The sequence below is a fragment of the Adiantum capillus-veneris genome, chromosome 17, assembly GCF_014529385.1.
Source record: "Adiantum capillus-veneris isolate H3 chromosome 17, ASM1452938v2, whole genome shotgun sequence".
Lineage (NCBI taxonomy): Eukaryota > Viridiplantae > Streptophyta > Polypodiopsida > Polypodiales > Pteridaceae > Adiantum > Adiantum capillus-veneris.
In genome coordinates, this window is record NC_140947.1 from 10,208,308 (window position 1) to 10,228,744 (window position 20,437).

Below are 20,437 nucleotides of genomic sequence, written 5' to 3' on the forward strand. Positions count from 1 at the left end.
GAGGACAAACTTGAGCTACACAGTAGGCTTGGAGAGCCAGTTCATGCAGCTTCCGAGGAAGCCACATTTGGATGGAGTACGACGCACACTTAGGTATGTGCAAGGGACTCTTGACTACGCATTGTTCTATGCAGCAGATGCACCATTAGCATTGTATGGGTATACAGATGCAGATTGGGCAGGTAGCATTGTTGATAGGAGATCTACGAGTGGCTTCATGTTCTCTTTTGGGAGTGCCGCTATTACTTGGAGCAGCAAAAAGCAGCCTACGGTTGCTTTATCGAGCATAGAGACCGAGTACAGAGGTGCAGCAGTTGCGGCGTGCGAGGTAGCTTGGCTACGCACATTACTTGAGGACTTGGGAGTGCAGGTGGACCAGCAGATTTTCATCCATTGTGACAACCTCAGCAGCATGCAGTTGGCTAGGAACCAAGTGTTCCATGCCAGGACCAAACACATAGAGGTCCATTACCACTACGTTCGAGAGCGAGTGTTGGCGGGCGACCTCGACTTGGTCTACGTCAGCACAGAGGAGCAGATAGAGGATATCTTTACCAAGGCCCTCGGAGCTGAGAAGCTTCGACGTTTCCGGACTATGCTTGGACTCTGCGACATGCAGAGCTCGAGGGGGAGAATTGAGATGTCGAGCTCTACACCTTGAGCTGGCATCCACTACGGGTCTTGGCCGCTTACGGCATTTACTCACTGGCGCGTTAGGTGACCGACATGGAGGATCTCTGCCAGTGATTCTACAGCTGGACTACACTTATAGTGCCAGCCTAGTACGTTTCTAGTGAGTTCACACTTAGTGACCGCATGTACATATGTACTATTTTTCAGCTTTAGCACTTAGTCATTTTGTACTCTCTTTTCTGTGAAGAAGAAGAAGAAGCTTTCCATCTCTGTGTGCTTTGTGCTTGTCTTGTGTAGCTCTCTTGCATCCTCATTCTTTACAGACACAAATGGTTGACAATTATGTAACCTAGCCCAATGCAAATTCTGCTGTAGACCTTGACACCAATGGTTGACAATTCTGCAACCTAGCACAATGCAACCACCACTACTCAGGAACTTGGTTCATAAAAATTTGTCCCAAAATCATGCATTTTTTCCAAAATTCCTAAATATGTCTTAAGGATAGAAGAGAGGGTTTAATAGAGCCAAGACAGCACTGGTTTCTGTCAAGCTTCTAATAGCTCAATAATGGTTAAGCCATAGGCAAGCCCCATAGGACTCCATTATTAAAACCATAGCTCTCGATGGTATCCCCGTTAACTGCATAAAGTAGGCAAGCTTTAAGGATGAAAAATCCCTAATCTACTTACTCTTTTGCAATTAATACACCAACCATTTGTAGCAAGCTTGAGGACCTCTCTTCTTAAGCAAGAAAAGAGAAACTGGAATAGCTCTGATACCAATGTAACATTTAATGCACTAGTAACTTGTGTGTAGCAAAAATTGATAACATAGTGAGAATTTCATTAATGACAAGTTCCTAATGAGCATAGAGAGAGTACTTAATTTGAGAAAGAAACATAGCAATTTACACGTAGCTAACTTGGCATTGACAATACTTGAAAAGAGAGAGAAATAGAACAATTGACAACAGTTGAGGACCGGATTTACATGGAGCCGGTCCCCCCTCCATAAAGGCTTTGTACTATAGCTTCTCCCATCAAAGGAGACTTTTGTACAATACAATCTTTGTGTTACTTGATAAAACTAGTTGGTGTAATGAAGATGGGAGCTTCATACACCAAATTATGCTTGACAAACACACCTAGTGTCCCTAGCCTCAGCCCCAAGACCTCACACACCTTCAAAAATGGTGAGAGCTAGCAGGGAATGAGGATAGATTGAGAGGAAGAAGATGTATCTTACGTGAAAGAAGTATTCTCCTCAATAATCACTCTAATAGTATAGCTTAGCTTAGTAATTAGCATGGTAGAGGAGATGATCATGCCATTCAAGCTTGGATCTTGGTTGGATTTGCATTCCATAGCCAAGAGTTGTTGGTGTAGGCCTCTACTTCTCAATGCTTGGAGAAGGAGATAGAGTTCTTCTTGCCCACATGAGTTGTGTGTGTGTGTGTGTGTGTGTGTGTGTGTGTATGGCAATGTGTTAGAGAAAAATGCAGCTCTCTCTCTCATCTTGGTTGACCCCTCTTGCTAAATGCTCATGCTGGCATCCCATTGGCTCCTGTAAAGCTTAACCAATCACAAATTAGAAGCATAGTTGATAGCCTTTTGACAAGTGTCCCCGTTTCCCCTTTTGTGAGAGCTTTAGGTAATTAAATAATTCAATTAAACTCTCATAGGACCTCTTAGTCTTCTGGCCAATAGGAATCAGGCAAGCCATTGGGCTGCTAGATGCTCATTGGACCCCTTGGTAGACTGCCCAATAGTCTTCTAGGGAGCTTAATTTCTATTGGTTCTTTTATCAAGCATTTTTAAATGGATTAGATTAAATGTACTCTAGCCTAATTCTCATTGGTCCAAATCTATGGCCATCCAATAGGATGTGAGGGGAGATTGGGAGCAACTGGGCTAGGAGCCTGACATGTATCCAATATTCCTTTTGTGTAAAGGGGGAGCTTTGGAGTGTGTGTGTGTGTGTGTGTGTGTTTCTCTCTCATCCCCTACAATAAGGGGTCGCAAACTCCTTCTTAGGGATGTGGGAAGACATTTTAGTATTCCCATGACCATCCAATATTTCCCCTACTTTGGCCTTTGGACAAAACTATTAAATTTAGAAACTTTAGCCTATGGAAGTCTTAATGGGGTTGACCTTAGGTTTTTTAAGCCCCATTGAAGCACATTGCTCTTTTTCAAGCTGTCCCCCTTTGGATCCCTATTTTCCCTCCTTTGGATCCCTGATAGAGACGCAGCCTAACCAATACTCTAGCTTTTACTCCCTTGGTACTTCCCCATATTAAATGATCAATCTAACATGAGAAAATCATTTTACAGACATCAAAGATCAAGCAGTTGAAAAGAAGATAGTCGACTCACAACCAAATTGGAGAGAAGGATGGCTTACAAAGTACCCAATGTACCTAGTATGCCTGGTCGATGCACCAAAGTCCGTATGAGATGATGTCTTGTTCTACCCTGTACCGAGAATGTGGAAATGGAAGGAACCTACAAGGATTTTGTAGAGGCATTCAACCCAGCTAAACTATCCTAAGCTCCACCACCCAAAGAAGGAGAGAGAATAAGTGGGAGTTACATGGTGAAAACCCTAACGGGTGCCCTTAAGCTCTTCACTGGCTCTCCTGATTTGACGTGCGTGATGCTCACGAAGATCGACAAGACGTTGCTGGCCTGCATCAAGGTGTTCACACCAAGAAATGCTACGGATTCAAGTATACTATCAACTGGTGACACTCTCCTCAAGTTGTCTTATGATCTCTCAACCCAACCCTCTCCACAAATATTACATTAATCCTACCAAAGGCTGATGTTTTTGCCCATCTTCCACATGCCAAGCCTTTGAGGAGGCTTTCTACATAGGATTTTTCACATATGATAGCAAAATATTTGGCCCAATGGTGAGGATTGGAAACTTCAAAATCTTAATTAAAGATGATCAAGTCACCAAGATGCTATTGAGCCCACCACCCAACAAGTTGTAGTGAAGGATAGGAATACAACTCTAAAGAACACATGGACTAGTCATGTAAGGGATGACATGGATGAATGGGGGGGAGTGTTGACTGGAGGACACAGAGGAAATACCCATTTTTGTAACATTTAATTTCGATAGATTTGAGAGGTTATTTTGGATGACAATGTACCTCTCAAGAGAAATGTATAGAATCCAAGGTTTTGTAGCCCTAAATGAGACTTTTAATTAATCAATATTTTGTGTCTACTCTGTGCTGTGTGTGTGTGTGTGTGTGTGTGTGAGAGAGAGAGAGAGAGAGAGAGAGAGAGAGAGAGAGAGAGAGAGAGAGAGAGAGAGAGAGAGAGAGAGAGAGAGAGAGAGAGAGAGAGAGAGAGAGAGAGAGAGAGAGAGAGAGAGAGAGAGAGAGAGAGAGAGAGAGAGAGAGAGAGAGAGAGAGAGAGAGAGAGAGAGAGAGGTCTTATCTCTTCTATATGCATGCTACGGAGCAGCCATTGTGAAGTCAACAACACGAGCTAGTATAAACGGCAAGGGCTACACACCGATACCAAGCTTGCGAGTTTTTTTTTCCGTCGCAAGGCAAGCTCCCATGAGCTTCTGAGTGAGTTATCTTGCAAACCGTGTGTCTGTTTTGGGGTTTCTTATACCAATAGCGTCACGCCAAGAAGAGCTACACATTAGGATCATGTATGTTGAGAATCTGTGACCTATAATAGACTACCTGTCTTCATACATGTTTTTTGCACCAAGTGGTTATGGGTGGGATAAAGGGTAAGAGTTCATAGGGTAGTGAGCTCTTGGTAAGTAGAGGATTCCTTATGAGTTTTAAGGCAATTTGAGGACTTTTGATCTTGATTCGAATAGCGTGAGCATTTTGTTACAGTCACAAGCACATAGGATGTCTGGATTTGATTTCCTCGAGTAGTGATTGTCCTAAGAAGGTCAGTGGGTGATTGACAACCATCTGCTTGCTTCCACGTGCCTACGGGCTGAGCTACGTCCTTGGCCGACATTTTGGTATGTTGGTTTATTTTTTGCTATTCTAGCATCTGCTCATGGCATATCTGCCAACACTGAAGCCGAACTTGTTCAATTGGTCTCGTTGAAAACTACTTGAGCCTCTATCTAGCATTGTAGCAACCTTGTAATGGAAATGGCCTTTTAACCTTGAGAGTAGGGGAAATTAGGGAAGTACTTTTTAGGAAACTACTTTGTGGGCATAGCGGGTGAACTTAATTGATGGTAGAAACATAAAAAAAACATTTAGTTAACTTGGCATGAACAATACTTTTGCAAGAGAGAGAATTTAGAGAGCATAACAATAGTTGAGGACTGGATTTCTGTGGAGCCGGGGTCCCCCCTCCAATAGGAATTTTTATTATAGTTTCTTCCATCAAGAGAGACTTGTTACACTACAATCTTTGTGTTCCTTGTGACATAAGTGATGCATGAAGATGGTAAGATTTATGCATCATGAGCATAGCGTAAACTTTGTGGAAAGCATTAACTATCCCAAGCCCCAGTCCCAAGACCTCAAACACCTTCGAAGGTGGAGAGAGCTAGCAGGGAATGAGGGTAGGGAAGAGGAAGAAGAAACATTCCATAGGAGAAAGAATTGGTTACTCACTTATCATCACTCTTCTTGCTAGCATATATATTAGCATAGTAATGAAGATGGAGAAGATGGCAAGCTTAAGCATTGAAGCATGGATCTTGGTTAGATTTGCATTCCATAGCCAAGAGTGTTGGTGTAGGCTCTCAACCTCTCTACTTGCTTGGAGAAGGAGAGGGAGCTCTTGCACTTTTCACAATACACAATGAGAGTGTGTGTGTGGTAAGTGTGGGAGACTATACCCCTCAAGAAACCCCCCTAGCATGCTTTGGTGGACCGCCCCTTGTAGTGCATGATTGAAGCTCATTGGACCCCTCCAAGCCTAGCCAATCACAAGCAAGAGTCATACCAAGCAACAAGGGTAGCCTTGGGACAAGTGTCCCCCTTTCTCCTTTGAGAGAGAGGGCTTGATACATGCTAAAACAATTAATTAAATCTACTAAATTATCATTGGATCCCTTGGAAGGCCAACCAATAGGCTTTAGGCACACCATGAGGGTAACCTAGCTAGGGGCTTGACATGTGTCCTACTTGCCTCTTGGGAAAGGGGTGCCCTTTGGGAGAGAGAGTGGTCAAGCAAACCCCCCCCCCCCCCCCCCCCCCCCCCCCCCCCCCCTTTTTCACGGCTCTCCTCCTCCTTGTAGGTATTTTCTTTGACTTTTGTGCCACCTAAAGCCCCTCAAACTTGGGCCTAGTTCTCACCACACGCTTGGCCCTTAAGACCCTCAAGCTTGGGCTGGGTTCCTTACTTCAAGTAAAGCCCTAGAATCTCAAGCATGACACGCACCTCAAGCATCTCAATCATCAAGCACTTTAAGCATATCAAGCATCTCAGTCATCAGGCATGACAAGCACCTCAAGCTTGGGCCGGGTTCCCACCTCAAGCACAACCCTAGCGTACCTAAGGTCAAAGGACTTCTAACACTAACTATTGGAGGTATTCAATGAAGCTTACCCTAAGGTCTTCATGCTCCATTGGTTAGCCTTGCTCTTTTATAGACCATCTCTCATTTGGGTCCCTTTACCATTAGCCCTGTGTTGAGATAGATCTATAAGCACATGTTTATATCCGAACCCTTGTTCCCGTTTATTCTCCCACATTAAATGATCAATTTAGCATGAGAAAATCATATGGGTTGGTTAGAAATTAGATTTTATTGCATTACCTCTATCTTGAAATCATAGTCGTCGTCGACTATGCGGTAGAAGAGACAAAGCCTTAGTCATTCGTCAATCTTGCTTAGTGGGTAGAGGATCCATTTTTACCTTACGAGATCTTTCCAAGATGGATGAATAATTCATTTGGTGCTTGGGAGACATAGCTGCCACAAGCATGTCTACTCGTTAGTCCATTCATTCTCCCAAGTAGAGTGACAAATTATATGGTGTTTGAGAGACGGCGTCATCACAAACATGATTCTAAGTATGCATACTTTTCAAATTTGTGCACAATAAAAAGATAACTAGTCTTATAAGACAAAAAAATTGTTCATTTAAAAGAAATTTGTATTTGCTTATTCTAATGTAGCATTGTAAGCATTGAAAAGGTTCATACTACCCTTAAGTTGTATTCCTTGCATCCATCTAGCATCTTCAAAAGGATAATTTTTGAACTTAATAGGATATCGTCGGATAATCTTACCATGTCATAGTACCTTGTCTTCATGCCGAAGGATAGCTTCCGGTTGTAGCATCTCTTCTTGGTCTTAAACTTTGGGAGGGTCTTCAATAATTGGTTCACTTGGTGGCTCTCCTTTGTAGGGATTAAGTAGTCTCACATGAAAAGAATTTTGTATGAGCTAATGGTTGGGCAACTTGAGTTGGTAAGCCATCTCATTGATGGGCTTCAAGATTTGGAAAGGACCAATCTTAGCCTGATACTATTGATGGCACATAGGATTTTTGCCCGTCGTTTTCCTCAACCAAGCCATAGGAAATTTAAGTAAGATCCAATCATTTTCTTTGAACGTTAAGGCCCTTATATGTTTGTCAGCAAAAACAGCTTTTTGCCTTTGTTGAGAGATGGATATAGCCTCCTTAATCTTTTGAAAATATTCTTGTAGGGTCACGGCTATACTCATCGGCAACGAAGATCTTTCCATGTACCTTGAGTAGCAAGAGAATTTAAGGTCTTCCCTTAGTGATCTGGAAAGGAACTTTTCTCGTAGAATTATATAAAGTATTACTGTACGCATACTCTACAAGAGGTAAGTACTTTTCCAATCGTGAATGTTGATCTACTTCTGTAACATGAATCTTTAGTAGATCGAGTGTCGTAAGATTATCTATCTCACTTTGGCCATCCGTTTGTGGGTGATAGGCCGAGGAGAAATTCAATCTTGTTCCTAGATTTTCAAAGAGACCTTTCCAGAAATTACTAGCCATTCTAGGATCTCTATCTGACACGATGGATGTTGGTAATTCCCGGTGTTTGAAAATCTGTGATATGAAGAGAGTTGCCATTTGGTGTGTCTTAATAGTCTTTTTGATAGGAATAAAGTGTCCTTGCTTGCTGAAACTGTCGACTATTGTCTATATTCCTGTATTCCCATGGATAGACTTGGGTAATCCAAAGATGGAATCCATGGTTATACTCTCCCATGGTGAATTTGATATAGGCAATGGATGGAGTAATCCACGTTTCTTTCCTCTATCATACTTGGTCTTTTGGCATACTACACATTTTGAAAAATACTCTGGTATGTCCACTTTCATGGTAGGCCAATAGAAGTACATCTCTACTCCTCGAAGAGTAGGTTGAATGCCTCTATGCCCGGCATAGGGAGGAGCATGGGATTCATACATGACTTGCTCACAAAGGGAGTGGGTAACACATAGCCTATTGCCATGGAGAAGATAACCATCTTGCAGGTGAATGGTTCCTCTTTCTTCCCCATAGCAAGGGCTGACATTATGTCTCTAAAGTCAGGCTCAATAGCATACTCATCTATCATAGAAGATAGATCATTGTGAGTAGCTATAGACACTGTATTAACTTTTGGTCGTCGTGAAAGTGCATCAACCACTTGATTGTGCTTACTAGCAATGTGGAAAATATGGAAATTAAATTGCGAAAGAAAATTTGCCCACCTCATTTTGTTTGTCGAAAAGCTTGGTTTGTGTCATGAAATACTTGAGACTTTGGTGGTCATCTCATAGAATAAATGGAATCCCCAATAAGTAGTGCTTCCATGTGTCTAGAACATGTAGAAGATCTAAAATTTCTTTCTCATAAATGACCAAGACGCATTCATTGGTATTGAGCCTTCGGCTCTCATATGCTATGGCATGCCCTTCTTGAAGCAAAAATGCTCCAAGGCAATTACCACAAGCATCACATTGGACCTCAATGGCTTTGAGAGATCCGCAAGCATGAGGACTGGTTGGGAGGTAGGCTGCTCTTTGAGCTTGTCAAAAGAATTTTTCTCCTTATTGGTTCATAAGTACTTAGCATTCTTCTTTGTTAAATCATCTAATGGTCCTACTATTTGAGAGAATTTTGCTATGAAGCGTCTATAGTATGCACACATACCTATAAAGCTTCTTAGCTCATGTAGATTCCTTGGATTAAGCCATGTTTTTATTATCTCTAACTTTGATGGATCCATATAGATACCATCTTGAGAGATAATATGACCTAAGTATTGAATTTCTGGAAGGAAAAATTCACATTTCTTTTGGTTGAGGAAAAGCTTGTTCTCCCTTAATGCTTGAAAAATCATTTGGAGATGTTGCTTATGTTCCTCCAAAGACTTGGACTAGATGATGATATCATCAAAGAACACTCAAGTGAATTTGTAGTAGGGTCTAATTTTTTTCTCCATTAGATGATTGAACGCGGTTGGTGCATTAGTCAAGCCAAAAGGCATGACTAGATATTCATAAAGACCAAACGTTGTGCAAAATGCGATGTTTAGGATATCTTCATCTACTATCCTTATTTGATGATAGCCACTTTTAAGGTCAATCCTACTAAAGTAGGTAGAGCCTTGTGGCTTATCAAACATATCTTCTACCCAAGGCACGGGAAATCTATTTTTGATAGTGATATGGTTTAGTGCTCGATAGTCCACACACATACGATATGTACCATCTTCCTTTTTTGCACTAAAGGACTGGAGAACAAAAGGGAGAGGAGCTACGCCTCTCCATCCCTTTGTCTACCAATTCTTGAACTTACGTCACTTGTTGAGCTTGAGAAACTCAATAAGGAGGCTTGTTAGGCGGTGAGCTTCCTGGAAGGAGCTCAATCCGATGGTCATCATCATCTCGTTTTGGGGGTAAGTCCATAGGGATATCATCGATAAACACATCTTGAAATCCTTTTAGAAAATTAGACAAGTCTAACTCTTCTTGAATCCTACCATTTAAATTTGATGAAACATTAGGATCTTTTAGGGACTCTTTAACAAAAATCATGTACGCAAAAATTGAGCTCTTCATTGATTCATCAAAAACAGGAGGATTTACAAGTGGTATAGTGCGACTACACTCACTAGCATCTATATACATGTTATTTTCCGTGTAGTTGAAATAGAATCTCCTTTCAGGGAACTTCATGTTGGCAGACATGCGATCAAACCATGGCGCCCCTAGGATAGCATCCTCATGTTGGAGAGGAGAGATGAAAAAGGTCTTCTTTGTCGACATAGCTTTGGACAAGAAACCTCAATTTCACAATCAAGAGAGGAACAGAGGCTTGCTGTCCCTTGAAAGATGTGTCAACCGTTACAATATCTCCATCTCAAAATCTTGAACGCCCAACTTGGTGGCCAACTCTGTTGATATGAAGTTGTGAGTAGAGCCAGGGTCAAACAGGATAAAGGCATCATGCTCCCTTACCTTTTCCCAAGCATAGGAGAGTGATGATCCTTTGCAATGAGCATCCTCTTTTGGAGCTTCTATAGTGGAAGCCCTAGGAGTCTCATTGCGAACATTTGTTTCGGGGAAACAATGATAGCAATGTCCTTGCTCCCCACACTTAAAACACTTACGGTCCTTGCAAAAACTTCAAGATCTTCAAGAGAGAGTTTGTTTTTGCCTTTGTAAACTCCCTTCTCCTATTACCAATTGTTGTCTTTGTTGTTGGAATTGCCTTGAAAAGAATTTTGGGCATTGGTTTTCCTCTTTGCATCATTTTTATCTTTGTTTTCCATGGGCTTGACATTCCGTCTAGCCCCTCGTTGAAAATTGATGTGTGAAGCAACCATGGTGTGACGGATTACTTTGGTGATAGAAAGAGACCGTTGAGAGTTGACGTATTCGGCCATCACTTCAACTAATCCTGCACATAATTGTTGCTTTTGCTCGGTGAGGAAGACACTGCCCTTGAGATGTAAATCCCAAAACTTGCCTACATATTTGTGGATAGACTCATGGGAGAAAAGTTTCAAACTGCACCATTCCGTGAGCATTTGTCCTTTGCATTGCTTGCAAGGAATTGCTTCATGATGGAAACTCGTAGAGTTTTCCATGTCTTTGGGGCCTCGCTGTTGCCACAAAGGCTAGCCCACCATTGATGAGCCAATTTTTGAAAGCGCATAGTTACATGGCGTAGCTTGGAGGACTCCGTGAAGCCCTCGTCTCCAAAGGCCACATCAAATTGCTAGATGAAGGACAATACTTTGTCAGTAGCACCAAAGGTGCCATCATAGGTGAGAAAAGAGATACTCTTTCCTCCCTCCTTGAACTTCTTGAGCTTTTGTGTTGGGGGATCCATCGTTGCATAGATCCAATGAACAACAAGACTATCAATACGGAGGGATGATCTACCTAGCTAGGGCATGGAAATTCTCACACGATTAGTGAGCTAATCATGGAAACATGAATGGTAACTCTATGAGGTGAGGCTTCTCAGCATATGGAGGAGCTAAGACACAATGATGGGAAATCTCCACATCCACTTTCCTTCACCTCCAATCAACCCTATCACACACACTAATGATTGCAAGATGCACACGATACTAATCCTATCATGCAGCACACTAATCGCAAGCACACACACATAGATCTATCAAGAACCACACTCCAGTCAAACCTACATGCACACACAAGCAAGAGAGGGTAATCACACAATATTAGAGAGGATTAACCACTAATTAGTTATGATCTAGCTAATCAAAGCATCATTAGCAATCACAAGAAGCATGAGAGAGGCATAGTGAAAGAAAATTAAGCATTGATTAGTGTTAATCAAGTCACATGAGCAAGGAGAAGCCCAAGGACTTTGTAGCCACACACTTCAAGAGATCTCACCAAAGAGTTCTCTCAAAAAATGATCTTGAGAACCCTAATTTCTTTTACACATTTCCTTATATACCTAGGGTAAAAATATGCAATGTCTGGGCACCCAAGGCCTTAAAGGCTCCACCACTTACTGAGTCCGAAACCTATGCACACTAACCAACCCGTTCTTTACAACTTGGAACACCCATTGAGACCTAACACATTAAAATATTACAATAGCTTGAAATAAATTGGGAATTTACAATACATGACATATATGGAGAATGTGTAACTCCAATCTTTACTGCTTGTTCATGTTGATCTGCAATGTGCATCTGTATGTCTTCGATCTTTAGAACCTCCTGTTAACTAACATCAAGAGACCTGTGTGATAATGTCATTACAAGTCGTGTAGTGGAGTCATGACCAGGAAAACAGGGGGTTTAGTGGCTGCCCAATGTCTCCCATCGCTTGACTATGACCTTTGCTAAATGACGTCAGTTACAGAGGGGTCAAGACCAGGTGAATAGGGGGTTTAGTGGCTGCCCAATGTCTCCCATCGCTTGATTCTGACCTTCTTTGATATGCCTTTGTACGGATTTGGTCTTTAGCGAATTTTGTTAACTGTTGTCGGCTCAGTTAACATTCCCCCCTTTCAATTTTCGTGCTCGTCCTCGGGCACTATCAAAAAGTGTGCGTGGAGGATGTGGAAGGTTTTTGATTGGTTGTTGATGGGCTGATTGTCTTCATTTGTCGTTGAATTTGATGATGAGGTTCAATTTGCTGCAACATCTTGATTGGTTTGAATATGTCTGATGTGAGAGATGATGTTGCATTTGTCCGTTGTAATAGTATAATAATGAGGCTACTGTTTATTATGAAAAGTATGTACAAGGGAAGTAGAATGATGAGGTTCTAAATTAGGGTCTAATACCTGGATGACCAAAGGGAAAAAACCCCGTGGGAAAAAAGTTCCTTTGGGATACACACATTATTGGAGTACTTATGAGCATGGGAAATATTAATAAAGTACTGAAGGTATTATTTGCTAATAGATATAGAATTAAACAATGTGATATCCGTGGAAGTTTACTAGGCCGACGTCGATTTGCCAAGGTCAGCACCAAGAGATGGGGAGCATTGGGGAGTCATCAAGTATCCTATTTTCCCTCATTGTTGGTTCTATTGAAGATCTTTGTTCTGCTTTTGTCATGGTCTCATCTTGATCCAACTATGTCTCTATGGAGGGTGGCTTGAGACTTTTTGTTCCACTCTAACTTTCATCAGTTGATTCAACTAGCAATGTATGGATCTTTGGACTTCCTATTGCTTCTCGACTTTTTGCAACCCCGTTCTTCTTAACTTTTGGATTTTGGTGGCATTCTCTACTCAATAGCTATTGTGCTTGCCCTTTTTTCTGTTTGATCTGCACTTGCTATTGCCTAATTTTCTTTGCCTAATTTTCTTTAATCTCTTCTGAAGTTCTATTCGATGGAGATGAATCATCTTTAATAAGATTTGATTTAATATTAGTCTCCCTTTTTACTATGCTTGAGGACTTTGTGCTGTTGTCCGCGAGTGACCAGTCTTGATCTTCATTATTGATTGTCTCTGAAGGCCGCATCTTCATTGAACTCTGTATCTCTAACATCTTCTAGGCCATTGGCATTCCATTATGATGTCGTATGGCATATCCTTTGCTATGATCATGTGGAACTGGGCTGTAATGTTTTGTATACTTACTTCAATGGTGGTGGAGATGATTCCCCAACATTTAGTTCGTTTGTCTCCAGCTATGCTCACAAATTCAGGAGCATCTTCCAACTGTGGTTGGCCACATTTTTTCCAAGTGAGAAAAGACATGAGGTTCTTGTATAGCTGAAAATCTAGATTTACTTTGCTTGAGAGTTTTTCTTCACTCTCACCAACAATGCTGCACTTGATCCTCTCAGGATTTCTTTCTGCAATGACTAACTTTGTTGTGGTTATGTCCTTTGGTCGAGCTTTTTTGTGTACATAGTGTACATATGAATTATGTGCACCATAAAATGCTAGCAACATTCTTTTTGATGTGTCCCTTAGACTCGTGAATGATCGCACACTTGATATAGTGGATGCAGAATCATTTGCAAACCTAACAGTCTTTTCAATCTTCAGTGATATCTGGACACCTTGACCAAATTCATGCAAGAATTTGTTGTTCAAAGAATCAGTTTTAAGCTTTTCAGGTGCCCGTGCATCTCTATGCTGATTTTGAATTTGCAGTGCTTTTACTGGTGCTTCTAATGGTAATGCAGAATCATCCGATTGCATTTAAAGTGACAAGTTAGATGCACTTACTTCGAGATTCATATTTCCAATTTTCTCTGTACCTTGCTTGGCGGTTGATGTTGTCTGGATTTCTTGGACAATCTCAAACAAAATGTCCAACTTTTCATCCACAATTTGAGCAATACGCCATGATTGGTGGTATTTCATTTGGTGTTGTCATGTCAAGATCTTGCTAAGAGGCTTCTGCTTCTATGCTTGCCAAGTTGTCGGCATCTTATTTTAAAACATTGAGCATCAAGTTGTAGAATGCTCCATCTTGACCTTTGTACTGTCTTTGACCTGGTTCTCCAATTAGACTGGCTCCTATTGGTTGATATGTTGGATCTTGCAATTCTGATTCTCAACTATTGATCTGACCACTATAATCCATGTACAATGACCCTGATTGCATATGCACCAACTGTATGTTTTGCTGACTTGTGTAGATTTTTGGATAAACATTTGGGTTGACTTTTTGAACTTCTATCTGCACTTCATCTTTGAGCTTGCAATACCTGGCTCCACTGAAGTTTGTGAACGTCTGGGAGTTTTGTGAATCTGGCTTTACTCTGATCAATAAGATCTTGGCTCCTGTGCTGCTTTTGCTGCTCATCAAGTATCTACGGCCTTCTGAATCTGCATATAAGACTTTATCTCCATTATAGCCATATAGTTGTAAAATTTGCTCTGTTGCACTTGTACTTGTGTTACCACTGCTATTGGCTTTCCTGTTGTACTTGAACTCTCAGCTCGATTTGACAGATTTTGGTATCTCCTAACAGATTTTGGTATCGATTAGTAGAATTTCTACTGCTCCTACAAGCCTAACCTGCAAATCGCATGTGAGTGGTGCCCCTGTTCGTCCGATTAGAAGCTCAATTTGCACGCTTGATTTTGAAGCCTTTAAAACATTTATGCCGCTCACGGCTTCGAGTTGGCCTTTTTGCTCGCTTTTTTTGGTCATTTTTCTAATGTTTCTGGCTTTTCTACAGTTTACTCGGCTTGGTTCTTTCCTGACTACTCTTCTTGATTTCTCCTCGCTTGCGGTTCTCTTCACCGGCCTTGCTTTTTGGTTTTTGACTTTTGTTTATTTTTTTGTCCCCCTTCTCGTTTTTTTTCCGACTCCTCTCTTTTCATTTTTATTAATTCTTTTGTGAAATTTTGAATTTTATTTTTTTGGTATTTTAATGATGTTTTGTAAATTTTTTTGGGAAAAGTAGGAATTTTTTTGGTGAATTTTGTAATTTTTATGGAATGTTTTGAAGATTTTATGACTTTTTATCTCTTTTTTTTGTGATTTTTGTTATTTTTGCAATTTTTAATGATTTTTTGTAAGTTTTCCAAACCCCTTTTTCCCTTTTAAAATATTTTTCTATTGGATTCTTATTGCTTTAAAAAAAACCTTTTTTATTGTTTTTTGTTTTTGTATATATATTATTTTGTTTTTTGATGTTGTAATTAAATAAAATAATGCAGGTTTGAATAATAATAATAAAAATTTTCCCTGCTTACCTGGCTGGCAGCGTTGACAACGTTGATGGCGGGCTGTTGAGCTGCGACCACTCGCGCGCGAAACGGAGGGAGGGAAGGTTGAAGCACGTGCACTGGCAGGCGTCGGCTGAGGGGTCCGAGCCTGAGCAGGGCAAAGAGAAGAGAGAGAGAGAGAGACTGACAGGCGCTGGAGAGGACATTGATGACGCAGCAACGCACCGCGCGCAGGTTAGAGAGAGGAAGGAGAAAGCGTGTGGTGCTAACGTGGTGGCCTTGACAGGATGCGAGACAGCCGGGCAGCGGTAGGTGGCAGTGGAGAGAGATAAGAGAGAGAGCAAGGGGGAGGGTATACGACAAAGGCTACAACGGGGGACTCGAAGAGTGAGGGCGAGAAAGTTAGAGAGAGAATAGTACAGATTGGAGAGAGAGTGGGAGAAGAGAGAGGGGGTTAATAAGCGTTTGGGGAGGGGCGAGAGAGAGGGGAAGTTAGAGAGAGAGAGAGAGAGCGTAAATAATCGTTGGTGAGGGGGTGGGGAGGAGAGGGAGGGAAAATAATTGTTTGGAGTGAAACAGGGAGTTAGAGAGAGAGTGAGGGTGGGAGTGGGTGTGTGTGTGTGTTTGTGTGTCATGGGTGGTGTTCATGCGCCACGAAGCGTGAGAAAGCGGCGGCAGTAGAAGAAGAAGGAAGGTTATTTTAACATCGTAGGAAACTATCCCAAGAGATCATAACGATCTATCCAACGAGGAACAGAAAGAAGCCAAATTTAGTCAAAACATTAGTCGAAACGCTAAAAATCACTAGAAAAATCCAAAAGATTTCCAAAAAAATTCTAGAAATCTTGGGAAATCATTGACAATCACAATCGAACACTTTCAACATGCATAAGCACACCAAAAATAGCACTTTCTATCAAAAATATCAAATTCCACAAAATCATCAACCTGGCCCTCGAAAAGAGCATATCGCTCAAAACTCGACCAAGGAGGACACAAATGCGCTCAAAATCATGCCGTAAATATGCACATAAAATTGCTCGTCAAGATCACACAATATCAATTTTCAACGGAATCAAGCAAAAATTATCCAAAAAATACCCAAAAATTTTCTAAAAATTCTTCACATATAGGAGATTAAATGCAGCCAAATAAAATCACAAAATGCACATCAATTCAATTACCAAATAATCTCATCAATAAAAATCCAAACTAGACAATTAAATTGGCAAAATTAGTGGCAAAATTTAACGCATTTGGAGTGTGTAAATCCCTGTTATCAGCTCAAAAGCGTAGCAATTAGCATTACACACATCAAACACGAAATCAAAAATTGAATTAACCATGCAAAATTAAGCATTTTAGGCGCCGCAAACACACATACTAATTAATCGGCAGTTTTTACCAATCGTTAGGTGCACACACAAAAGAGTAAATCTTGTCAAAATTGTAATGTGATTTCACAAATCTCTAGTTGGGAATGACCACAATACAAATCAATCATCACAATTGAAAAATCATTAAGCACACATTGATTTTTAGGTACACAAACAAGGACAGAATAGTGCACACACACCTAAAATTAGGCATGCACACACTCGATTAGAATACGCACACAGCTAAAATTAGGCATGCACACACTCAATTAGAATGCACACACACTTGATTTTAGTGCACACACACTTGAAATTGACCATTGTGGCATGCAATTAGATCAATTAGGCACATAGTTAGCAACGCACATTTACCAATTAGCAATTGAACTTGTCAATTTCAAATGCCATCAAATCTGGAAAATTTCGGCATTACGACGGCATGAAAATGAACAATTCAAAAATTTTCATAGCAAAACGTAGAATTGACATTGCATCATCATCATATGAAATCTCTACACAATTCTACACATGTTTAGATTCTAAGGAGGTTGAGGATACCATCTTGATTACCTTTCCAATAAAGATCGATTGAACGGTTGAAATCTCCAAGCTTTAGTAGAAAATTAGTGTGTAAGTTAGCAAAATTAGTGAAATTATCAAGGGGTTCGTGTGAAATTAGAGTGTGTAAACACACAATTGGCAAGATACGGTGACCAATTAGGAAATAATGAACACATTACTTCATGAACACACATCCAAAATCCACAAAATCATAAACACACAAGTGAACTTAGTGAGCAAACACATCCAATTATGCCACAATTACATTAGTGTAGGCCATCATCTCCGGCAATGGTGCCAAATGTTGGGGTCTCCATCATTGCATAGCTCCAATGACCAACAAAATTATCAATCCGAAGGAATGAGCTACCCAACTAGGGCATGGAAACACTCAGACGATTAGTGAGCTAATCATGGCAACACGAATGGTGACTCTATGAGGTGAGCTTCTCAGTCTATGGAGGAGCTAAGCCACAATGATTGGCAATCTCCACATCCACTTCCCTTCACCTCCAATCAACCAAACCACACACACTAACGATTGCAAGACGCACACAACACTAATCCTATCATGTAACACACTAATCACAAGCACACACACATAGATCTATCGAGCACCACACTCCAATCAAACCTACATGCACACACAAGCAAGAGAGGGAAATCACACAAGATTAGAGAGGGATTAACCACTAATTAGTTACGATCTAGCTAATTAAAGCATCATTAGCAATCACAAGAAGCATGAGAGAGGCATAGTGAAAGATAATTCAACATTGATTAGTGTTAATCAAGTCACGTGAGCGAGGAGAAGCTCAAGGACTCCGTAGCCACACACCTCAAGAGCTCTCACCAAAGAGTTCTCTCAACAAATGAGCTTGAGAACCCTAATTTTTTTTACACATTGCCTTATATACCTAGGGTAAAATATGCAATGTTCGGGTGGCGAAGGCCTTAAGGGCTCCACCACTTACTGAATCTGCAACCTAGACACACTAACTAACGTGTTCTTTGCAGCTTGGAAATCCCATTGAGCCCGTAGCACATTAAAATATTACAATAGCTTGAAATAAATTGGGAATTTACAATATATGACCATTTTGGGAAAATATGGAAAATATGTAACTCCAATCTTTACTGCTTGTTCATGTTGATTTGTTATGTGCATCCATACGTCTTCGAGCTATAGCAGCTCCTGTTAACTAACATCAAGAGACCTGTGTGATGATGTCATTACAAGTCATGTAGTGGAGTCAAGACTAGGCAAATAGGGGGTTTAGTGGCTGCCCAACGTCTCTCATCGCTTGGCTATGACCTTTGCTAATGTGAACACCATTTGTAGCGGGGTCAAGACCAGGCGAATAGGGGGTTTAGTGGCTTCCCAATGTCTCCCATCACTTGGTTCTCACCTACTTTGATATTCCTTTGTTGTAGAGCTTTGGTCTTTAGCAGCTTTTGTTAACTGTTTTTGGCTCAATTAACATTTTGTGACCTTCGCCATGTAGGGCATGATTTACGATGTCCTCCCCTCTTGTATTCTCCAAGAGAATAGCCATAGCTTTTGTCAAAAGAGGAGAAATGTGAAGAAGAAGGAGAAGAGGGTGACCTCTTTCTTGCCCTTTTCTTCCTTTTTTTCCTCTCTTCCCTTTTGGAATGACGAGAGGAGAAGGACTGTGTGTTGATCTTTTCGTCTTGGGAGGAGTTGGAAATTGTCTAGACCACCGCCTTTGTGGACCAACATCTTTAGAGGAACTTAAAGTTTCATTGCTTTCTTGCTCTTTGGATTCCTCCTCTCGTATGGGAGAGATTCTTATTTTGGGGGTCTGTTCAAGAGGCCTCCTAATCTCTCTCTCCTCTTGGAGAGGAAGGGAAATCCCATCAGCGTGAAGTTGTTGAATTAGTAACACCCACGGATCAAAGTGATTAATTATAGAGAGTAGTGGAGTGGGTCTAATATTGCAGAATTGCCGAGGGCTAATTGCCGAGGGCTAGCTCCTTTAGAACTTAAAATGGCTCAATAATGGTAAAGCCGTAGGCAAGTCTAAAAATACCCCATTATTAAGTCCAAAGCTCCCGAGGTGTGCAACATATCCCACATAGTGGGCTCAACAAAAATGATTATAGATTCTAGTCCCACTTGCCCTAATACAATAAAAAAAATTAACCATTTATAGGCTACTTAAGGACCTCTCTAGCAAGAAAAGAGAAACCAAAAGCTCTGATACCAATGTAATGGAAATGGCCTATTAACTTTGAGGGGAGTGGAAATTAGAGAAGTACTATGTAGGAAATTACTTTGTGAGCATAGCGGGTGAACTTAATTGATGGTAGCAACATAAACACGGAATTTAGCTAACTTGGCATGAACAATACTTTTGCAAGAGAGAGGATTTAGAGAACATGACAACAGTTGAGGACCAGATTTATGTGGAGTCGGTCCCCCCTTCAATAGGCATTTGTATTATAGTTTATCCCATCAATAGAGACTTGTTACAATACAATCTTTGTGCTCCTCGTGACCTAGGTGATGCAATGAAGATGGTAAGCTTCATGCATCATGAGCATAGCATGAACTTTGTGGAAAGCATTAACTATCCCAAGCCTCAGTCCCAAGACCTCAAACACCTTCGAAGGTGGAGAGAGCTAGCAGGGAATGAGGGTAGGGAAGAGGAAGAAGAAACATTTCATATGAGAAATAATTATTTTTTCACTTATCATCACTCTTCTTGCTAGCATACATAATAGCATAGTAATGAAGATGGAGAAGATGGCAAGCTTAAGCATTGAAGCATGGCTCTTGGTTGGAGAATTCCATAGCCAAGAGTGTTGGTGTAGGCTCTCAACCTCTCTACTTGCTTGGAGAAGGAGAGGGAGCTCTTGCACTTTGCACAATACACAATGAGAGTGTGTGTGTGTGTGGTATGTGTAGGAGAGTATACCCCTCAGAAACCCCCTATCATGATTTGGTCGACCCCCCTTGTAGCTCATACTTGAAGCTCATTGGACCCATCCAGGCCTAGCAAATCACAAGCAAGAGTCATACCCTTTCCCCTTTCAAAGAGAGAGGGCATGATAAATGCCTAAACAATTAATTAAATCCACTAATTATTATTAGACCCCTTGGAAGGCCAACCAATAGGCTTTAGGCACACCATGAGGGTATCCTAGCTAGGGGCTTGACATGTGTCCTACTTGCCTCTTGGGCAAAGGGTGCCGTTTTGAAGAGAGAGTGGTCAAGAAACCA